We start from the raw sequence: 9,517 nt of genomic DNA, 5'->3' as shown, positions 1-9,517 counted from the left end.
TGTGATGAGGAGGGGTAGCGTTAGTGAGAGACTGACTGACTGGCTGACTGACTGACTGGCTGACTGGTGGTGTGATGAGGAGGGGTAGCGTTAGTGAGAGACTGACTGACTGGTTGGCTGACTGACTGACTGGCTGACTGGTGGTGTGATGAGGAGGGGTAGCGTTAGTGAGAGACTGACTGACTCTAGCTGAGAAGTGATGCGCCAGCAGGAGTTGTCATCGCTCCACGACCGAGCTGCTTAATTGCTGGCTGATCTGAGGCTGTCATTCTCAGGATGCATCCCAAATGGCATCCTATGTCCTATCTAGTGCACTACTTTAGACCAGAGCCTTATGGACCATGGTGCACTAGATAAGGAAAATATGCTTTTTGGGTCGCAGTGATCCACCATTTGTCTCCCCTCGGCCCCCCCTTACTGGCCCAAGTCCATCCATGCGTCAGCTTGCAGTACTGAGAGAATCCTTGATTGACGTGCGTGAGCGCATCCAACAACAGAATCCATCCAAACTGCATCCCGCCATGCAATTATTTTATTCTCTCCCACTCAGGGTTTTCACGAAATGAGGGACTGTCGTGCCAGAGATGTACTTTGGGAATATTAATCAAAGCTTACGTGTGTCTTTTTGACCGCACATTCAAATATTTTGAGAATGACGAAGTCGTGATTGTACAAATTAGATCTAAATAAAAGCTTGAATGTTTCAAAGATAAATCCTCAAGGAAACGGTAAATACACTACAGTAGCTTTGTAGATCAGACCTTGTAGAGAGAGAGGGAGAAAGATGGAGAAAGATGGAGAAAGATGGAGGGTGAGGGAGGGAGAAAGAGGGAGAAAGATGGAGAAAGAGAGGGAGAAAGAGGGAGGGAGGGGGGGAGAAAGAGGGAGCGAGAGAGGGAGGGAGGGAGAGAGAGAGAGGGAGGGAGGGAGGGAGGGAGGGAGGGAGGGAGGGAGGGAGAAAGAAGGAGGGAGAGAGAGGGAGGGAGGGAGGGAGGGAGAAAGAAGGAGGGAGAGGGAGGGAGGGAGGGAGGGAGGGAGGGAGGGAGGGAGGGAGGGAGGGAGGGAGGGAGGGAGAAGGAGGGAGAGAGAGAGAGGGAGGGAGGGAGAAAGAGAGAGGGGTAGAGGTTGAGAGGGAGAAGGAGAGGGAGCGAGAGATTCAGATAAGTTAAGCACAGTTCATGACATTCTGGGAATTCCAACTGACATACCTTCAGAGCGAGACGGCTTCATCAGGTCTAAGTGAAAATCCCCTAGATCCACCAGGAATGTGCGTCTGTGATTTGCCAGAATCAAACACAAACCAAACTCCGCCGCCCCTCGATATGATTGGACAGATTCATTTTCAAACCGACCAAGTCGGGGCCTGACCAAGTTTTTTGGAACACACAGTCTCAGCAATGATTGACAGTTGGTGTGGTTAAGAAGGTGTTCACTTCACTATGGACCTATTCAAAGGATGCGCCCCAAAATATATATTGCTGTGGAGAGATGCTGCCCTATGGGCCTTGGTCAAAAGTAGTGCACTATATAGGGAATAGGGTGTCGATTGGGACACTTACATAGTCAGATTGTGTGGAATAGGAGGCCCACTCTCCTCTGAAGACAAGATAGTGAGAGTTTCTCTGAGAAAATGGGGGTTTGAAGATGTCTCGTGCCCATGGGAGTAGTCTATACAGGTTAACGGTAGTCTATACAGGTTAACAGTAGTCTATACAGGTTAACAGTAGTCTATACAGGTTAACAGTAGTCTATACAGATTAACAGTAGTCTACACAGGTTAACAATAGTCTAAAACGTTTAACAGTAGTCTATACAGGTTAACAGTAGTCTATAAAGGTTAACAGTAGTCTAAAAAGTTTAACAGTAGTCTATACAGGTTAACAGTAGTCTATAAAGGTTAACAGTAGTCTATACATGTTAACAGTAGTCTATACAGGTTAACAGTAGTCTATACAGGTTAACAGTAGTCTATACAGGTTAACAGTAGTCTGTACAGGCTAACAGTAGTCTATACAGGTTAACAGTAGTCTATACAGGTTAACAGTAGTCTATACAGGTTAACGGTAGTCTGTACAGGCTAACAGTAGTCTATACAGGTTAACGATAGTCTATACAGGTTAACAGTTGTCTATACAGGTTAACAGTGGAAAGGCCTTCCATTGGGAAGGATGTCTCTCCTGGCCCCGTCCAACTTGGATTCACTGTCTTGAGGGATTTCTGACAGGGCGTTTTTTTCTTCTGTCGATCACTTGATCGCTCCCAATCCTGACTCCGTCGTTCTTGACAAAGACGCTCTCTGATGACGGTTCATCACAGAGCATTGACTTTATGGTCTCATCACTCTCAAGTTTATGCAGTTTTTATGTAGAGCTTAATTATGCAGGAATTGTCTCTTTGCCAGGTTGTTTTATGGGAGTGTAAACGGTACCTCTCTTCATCCAATCTCCATGTACTACTCCGGAGGCTCAGGTCCCCAGGGTTCATGGTAACATTGCAGAGAGATGCCTATATATAATAAACCCTCAAATACAATTACCCTGTATTAGAACTGGGTGGTCAGAGCCCCTTGACTGAATCGGCTCAGAGAGTAATGCTGAGTCTCTAATGGCAGCCTATTGACCAGGGCCCACAGACTACCCATAGACTGCCCATAGACTGCCCATAGACTGCCCATAGACTGCCCATAGACAGCCCATAGACTGCCCAGAGACTGCCCAGAGACTGCCCATAGACTGCCCAGAGACTACCCATAGACTGCCCATAGACTACCCATAGACTGCCCATAGACTACCCATAGACTGCCCATAGACTACCCATAGACTGCCCATAGACTACCCATAAACTGCCCATAGACTACACATAGACTACCCATAGACTGCCCATAAACTGCCCATAGACTGCCCATAGACTTCCCATAGACTTCCCATAGTTAGAGGTTGGTTAGAGCGTTGGACTAGTAACCGGAAGGTTGCAAGTTCAAATCCCCGAGCTGACAAGGTACAAATCTGTCGTTCTGCCCCTGAACAGGCAGTTAACCCACTGTTCCAAGGCCGTCATTGAAAATAAGAATTTGTTCTTAACTGACTTGCCTAGTTAAATAAAGGTAAAATAAAAAATAAAATAAAAATAGACTGCCCATAGACTTCCCATAGACTACCCATAGACTACCCATAGACTGCCCATAGACTGCCCATAGACTGCCCATAGACTGCTCATAGACTACCCATAGACTACCCATAGACTGCCCATAGACTGCCCATAGACTACCCATAGACTGCCCATAGACTGCCCATAGACCCACCCATAGACTGCCCATAGACTGCCCATAGACTACCCATAGACTGTCCATGGACTACCCATAGACTACCCATAGACTGCATTGTCAGTCACTCCTTGGTGCTCGATTCACTAATAGCAGTCTAATACAGTGTAGATCCAATAGGTGGACTCTAATGTGGATATTGATCCCTGTCCCATTGCAATAACTATACACTCCCTTGACTGTATTGATGAGATATACTGTACATCTACCAGCTATTAGCCACTAACTGTTTTAAGAGGGAACAGTAAACCAAATCAAGACGGTTGTGTTTCGCTTTGTCACTGAGTACCACTCTGTTCAAGGAGGCAAGATCTGAGACCCAAATGGATCCCTATAGTGCAATACTTTTGATAAGGTTCAATAGGCCTCTGATAGAAAATATTCCACTATATAGGGAATAGGGTGCCATTTGTGACTCAGGCTAGGAGGTCGCTGCGACCTTCACACCATGTCACCAGTGATCATGTCAGCAGAACCCTCAGACCCCGAGAGAGGGGGACATTTGTCATGTTCTCTGTTAGCCAGACAATTCTCTGTCTCTATCTGTGTCTAGATGACTGTGACCTGCCTGTAGGAGGGAGGGAGGGAGGGAGAGAGGGAGAGAGAGAGAGAGGGAGAGAGAGAGATGGAAAGGAGAGAGAGATGGAAAGGAGAGAGAGATGGAAAGGAAAGAGAGATGGAAAGGAAAGAGAGATGGAAAGGAAAGAGAGATGGAAAGGAGAGAGAGATGGAAAGGAGAGAGAGATAGATGGCAGGGAGGGAGGGAGGGAGGGAGGGAGGGAGGGAGGGAGGGAGGGAGGGAGGGAGGGAGGGAGGGAGGGAGGGGATGTGTTTAGCTGTAGTAAAAGGACAGGGGTACAGCCAGAAGCCAACACACACATAGGTAACACACACTGACAGCTTTACCTCCTTAGCTAACCTGTGGGAGCAGCCAGGGGGTGTCCCATCCTTTTGAACAGCCAGGGGGGGTCCCATCCTTTTCAACAGCCAGGGGGTGTCCCATCCTTTTGAGCAGCCAGGGGTTGTCCCATCCCATTGAACAGCCAGGGGGATGACCCATCCCATTGAACAGCCAGGGAGGGAGGGAGGGGATGTGTTTAGCTGTAGTAAAAGGACAGGGGTACAGCCAGAAGCCAACACACACATAGGTAACACACACTGACAGCTTTACCTCCTTAGCTAACCTGTGGGAGCAGCCAAAACTACACCTCAGTGTCATGTTTGGCCTCGTCGTCATATGAACTACTGGGTGTTAGTGTGTGTGTGTGTGTGTTTGTGTGTGTGTGTGTGTGTGTGTGTGTGATTGTGAGTGCGTGTGTTACATCCCATCCTTCTCTGTTACACATATCAGTGATAAAAGACCACTGCTTCGACTTCCACAGCACAGTGAATACCCTTGGCCTGTATAAAGTCACAGACAGGTCTGCTTCAGTCCCTCAAGCCCTGGGGCTCTGTCTCGCCTCGGTAGCTGGCTGGCTCCCCCCGGAGGTATTAAGGGGCCACTGCAGGTTGCCGGCAGTACCTGCGCAGCCATAGACACTGCATTGTGCTCCGACTGTAAAGCAGTCTGCTCGCCGCAAGGCACTCTCACACTGGCGTGAAAGCTGATTGTTTATCTGTACAGGAGTCTGACGCTGAGGGAGATGGCTTCATAACAGGTACATTGACAGCTCTGTAGCTAGCCTCACAGTAGCTCTGTAGCTAACGTCACTGGAGAATAGATAGTTGTTGTAACTGCTCCGGGGAGCTTGGATGGAGGGAGAAGGGGTGTGGGCTTGTGCGGAGAGGTGTGTGTGTGTGTGTGTGTGTGTGTGTGTGTGTGTGTGTGTGTGTGTGTGTGTGTGTGTGCCCTGTCCTGATGTCATTATTCTCTATGAACGTTGAGAGTGGCACGGCTGAGGTTAGGGCTTCTGTTAGACATGCCGTTGCCAGTCAGTGTTCTGACGTTGCCCGACACCGTTTGTTAGCTGAATAGAATTGCAAGTCAGAGCTGTTAGCAAGAAGAAAATAATGAGTCGGGGAAACTGAGACAGTGACGCACGAAATGTTGAACAGTGAGTCTCTATTTAAGGGGCTTAAAGAGACCGAATGAATAGAAACAACAGTGAAGACAAAGGGAAGAGGAGAGTGAATGAGAAGCTGTTAATGTTCACCGTCAGTGTCACAGACACGGGTAGGTTCAGGCTGGCTGCCTAGTTGAGTTTGAAATGAAATAAAGAAGTTGGCTAGGCAGGTTCTTTGTCAATCTGTTGTTGTGGTTTGTGTGTAGGTTCAGATCACACACGGGCTGGAATGTCTAACGTTGCTGTAATGAATGCACTGGGGGTATAGAGTCACCTTGAACCAGTGTCCTTACAGTGTCCTTACTTTTTCCCTCCATGACATTATCTGATTTAGAGACTGCTTTGTAATCATTTTCTCTTTTCTGTCAGACCCATTTACTTCATAGGATGTGTCCCAAATTGGCACCATATTCCCTATTTAGTGCACTACTTTTGAGCAGGCCCATATGGTCTGGTCAAAAGTAGTGCACTATACCGCATAGGGTGCCATTTTGTGGCGTAGGACTAGTGGAATGTAGTTTAACACCATGGAGCCACGCAAGCTTTTCAGATTGTCAATTATTCCAGCATTTCTGAATGTGATGGCAATTTATACAATCATCATTAGAGAATAAGCAACATTTAATTCTAGTGTTGAGCATGTTGTTTGTTTGGCTGGGCGGTGGGAATTCAAGTTTGGCTGGACAGAAAAACCCTAACAAACAACTCCAAATGTTTCCTCCAGTTGACAGATGCGGTTGCAGTCAGTTTTTCTCTCACCAAAACAATGGCTTGTGGTGAATTTAATTGAATCCGTCTTGATGAGGCACACCTCCCCTCATGTCAAAAAGCTGATTGAACACTCCCCTTTTACCAGAGACTTTCCTGGCAGAGGAAACTCTCTCTCCCTCTCTCCCTCGCTCCCTGTGATTGTGTCAATGCGGCACTCTCCTTCACACTTATTTTTTGGGAAAGGGGGAAGAGAGGGAGGAAAGTGCTGCAGAGGTGCAGAGGATCAAGAGCACCTTCCTCCTCTGCAGGCTCCTCTCTTTGAGGAAGTTTCTGTCACATCCTGTACCCCGCTGGCATTCCAAACCCCGGCCCTTGGCCGCCCCGGTGCATACTTGGTATTATCTGTCGCAGCAATTAGTAGAGATGTGATGAACCCAGTCCGTTCTCCATATCCCTCTGCCATCATAGTATTTCCCGCGGCTTCCGTGACCAGAGGTGTCGGAATGTGAGGCTCTTCTCCACACTGTGGTTGTTCCCCCTCCTCAGGCAGTAGTGGTGGTGCGGCCTAGTGGGACCTGGTTTAAGAGTGTGTGTACTGTACTCCGGCACGTGCTGTGTGTGTGTGTGTGTGTGTGTGTGTGTGTGTGTGTGTGTGTGTGTGTGTGTGTGTGTGTGTGTGTGTGTGTGTGTGTGTGTGTGTGTGTGTGTGTGTGTGTGTGTGTGTGTGTCTAATGAAGGTGCTTCCCACCTCTCCCTGGTTCTCTTTAATGCCTCCCTCATCAGAGAGAAACCGGCGAACAAAACCACAACAGACAAAACCTTTGAAAGAAGGCGTCTTTGAAGGATACGTGCCCTGTTCCCTGAAAGAGAGAGAAACACCGTTAATTGGGAGCAATGTGTGAGGCAGAGGGGGGAAAAGGGATCATTTCCTAATAAGGAGCTTGGTTTTTATGAGGGAGTTGCTGGGAAATGGGAACCATAGGCTGGTAGATGTGAAGTGCCTATAATCTGCATATATGTACATCTTTTAACCTCTCTATCAAGTGTTCCTTTTAAAACCGCCCCTTTGGTGATATTGAAGTGGTTTTAACTGAGTTTCAGTCAATGGCGTTATTAGTAGGCCACCAGTGGACTGAAAGTCACAGACAAAACCCCTCCACAGAGGCCCTTGCATTTCTAAGCGGATTTTGACATTGAAAATTCCTCATGCTGGTGGAGTTCTCAAACAAACACACGTAGGATAGAAGAAAAAAAACAGCCCTCGCTTTTCTGAATTAATCTGAGGATAACAAGAAGAGAGTGAGGCTCTGGTATGGTCATGGGCATCTTTGAGTGGCTCCACAACGGACCCCTGAGGTACGCCTTTTTCAAAGTACCCCCTAGAGAACCCAGTGGAAATAAAGTCTGTCAGGGAAGAAGAAGAAGAAGAGCCCTTCTGTCTCTGAGTATTTCCATGAAAACGCTGCAGACACTTTTGTTCATCCTGCCCTCCCTGTGGTTCCCTCCTCCTGCAGACAGATAGATAGTATGAAAAGATGATCCCCTCAAAATGAGTGTGCAGCGAGATAGATAGGGGACTGCCTGAAGAGAGTTGTAAGAATGCAAGGATAAACCGCAGAAGTAATGCCCCTAACAGACCTGGTCAAAATCTCTGCAGCTGTTAGTTTCAATCACCAGTACAGTACATAGCTAACAAATCAACCTATTGGTTTGAGGGCCGTGATGACACCAGTATCACAATATTTTTTCCATGGCAAAAATGAAAACATGAAGCAGAACACACTCTTTGGTCCTTTAAAAACCTGCTGTATGTAAAATATTGTGTGCTATAGCACATAAATAAATACATGTGATTCTGGATGACAACATAATGATGTTTCATTAGGGCTGTTTTCCTAAAGAAGTTAAGTCCGTTTGCTGTTTTGTTTCCTAGCCACGATACCACTATACTGGCAGCGTCCTCGGTTTATGGATTCTATTGAAAGACCTTCAGTAACAGCAGTTAAACGTCCCGCTGGTGATGTGTTAGTAGCAGGTCGGATCTCTTCTTTAAAGGGCTGATCTGATCTCCTTCCCAGTCCTGCAGAGTGAGCTCATAAACCCAGCGAGTCATCCTCATGTTGTAAGCGTCTGTCTTTGATCAAATATTTGTGTTTGTGTTGGAGAGATGTATTGGGAATCCACTGTTTGGTTAATACTCACTGGCGCGCTGTGTGCTACTTATGTTGAGATGGAACTGGGCCGTCTGATTCTGGGATATAGGAGGACTAAGGAAGCCCGTGTTTGTTATTCTGTGTGGTCGAGGTCAGCAGTGACCGCGGTACTAAAACAAACCTGACTCATACCTCAAATAGGAAATGCCAAGCACTAAGCTTCCCATCTTTAAATTAGTCAGATCAACTTATTGAACTTTCACTCTCTCCCTCTCTCTCTTTCTCTCTCTCTCTCTTTCGCTCTCTCTCTCTCTCTCTCTTTCGTTCTCGCACCCTCTCTCTTTCGCTCACTGTTTCTGTCTCCCTCTTTGTCTATCCCTCTCTCTCTCTCTATTTCTCTCTTTCTCTCTCTCTCTGTCTCTATTTCTCTCTTTCTCTCTCTTTCTTTCTCGGTCTTTCTCTCTCTTCTCTCTCTGCCTTTCTCTCTCTCTGTATATCTCTCGCTCTCTGTATATCTCTCTCTGTCTCTGTTTCTCTCTCGCTGATAAAGCTGAAGATCCTGCCAGCCTCCATCGGTCTCTCTCTCTCTCTCCTTTCTCTTTGTCTACAGTTATAGATCCCACCCTTACCCCATATTGTCCTCTATGTTGTAGATTTATACAGACTGGGCCAACCACTACCTGACCAAGTCTGGCTGCCCTCGACTCATCAAGGACCTGACCATAGACATTGCTGACGGAGTTCTGCTGGCAGAAATCATCCAGATCATAGGTGAGAGAACACACACACACACACTCGCTGACGCAAACACACACACACACACACACACTCGCTGACGCAAACACACACACACACACACACAGGCTCTGTTATAAACACACACACACAGGCACTGATATAAACAAAAACGCACAGACGCAAACAAGCACACTCACACACATGTACACACACACACACACACACACACACACACACACACACACACACACACACACACACACACACACACACACACACACACACACACACACACACACACACACACACACACACACACACTCCTGACTTAACCTCACTTGTTAGGCTGAGGGAAACTCTCCATTTACCCAGCTATAAAACGTAACGGTGTAGGCATTTAGACGGAACACAAAGGCTTTATCTTCGTTTCCGACTGGTCTCTGTCAGGAGAGGAGCTCCAGCCCTGGCAGCCCACTACACACAGACTGTAAACTAGTCCTGCTCTATTGAACCATGTGTCTCCCATGTGT

Source organism: Oncorhynchus clarkii, unplaced genomic scaffold (genome assembly GCF_045791955.1).
Source record: "Oncorhynchus clarkii lewisi isolate Uvic-CL-2024 unplaced genomic scaffold, UVic_Ocla_1.0 unplaced_contig_10216_pilon_pilon, whole genome shotgun sequence".
In the NCBI taxonomy this organism is placed as follows: Eukaryota; Metazoa; Chordata; class Actinopteri; order Salmoniformes; family Salmonidae; genus Oncorhynchus; species Oncorhynchus clarkii.
The sequence above is the reverse complement of the archived record's forward strand: the minus strand, read 5'-3'. Positions refer to the sequence as shown.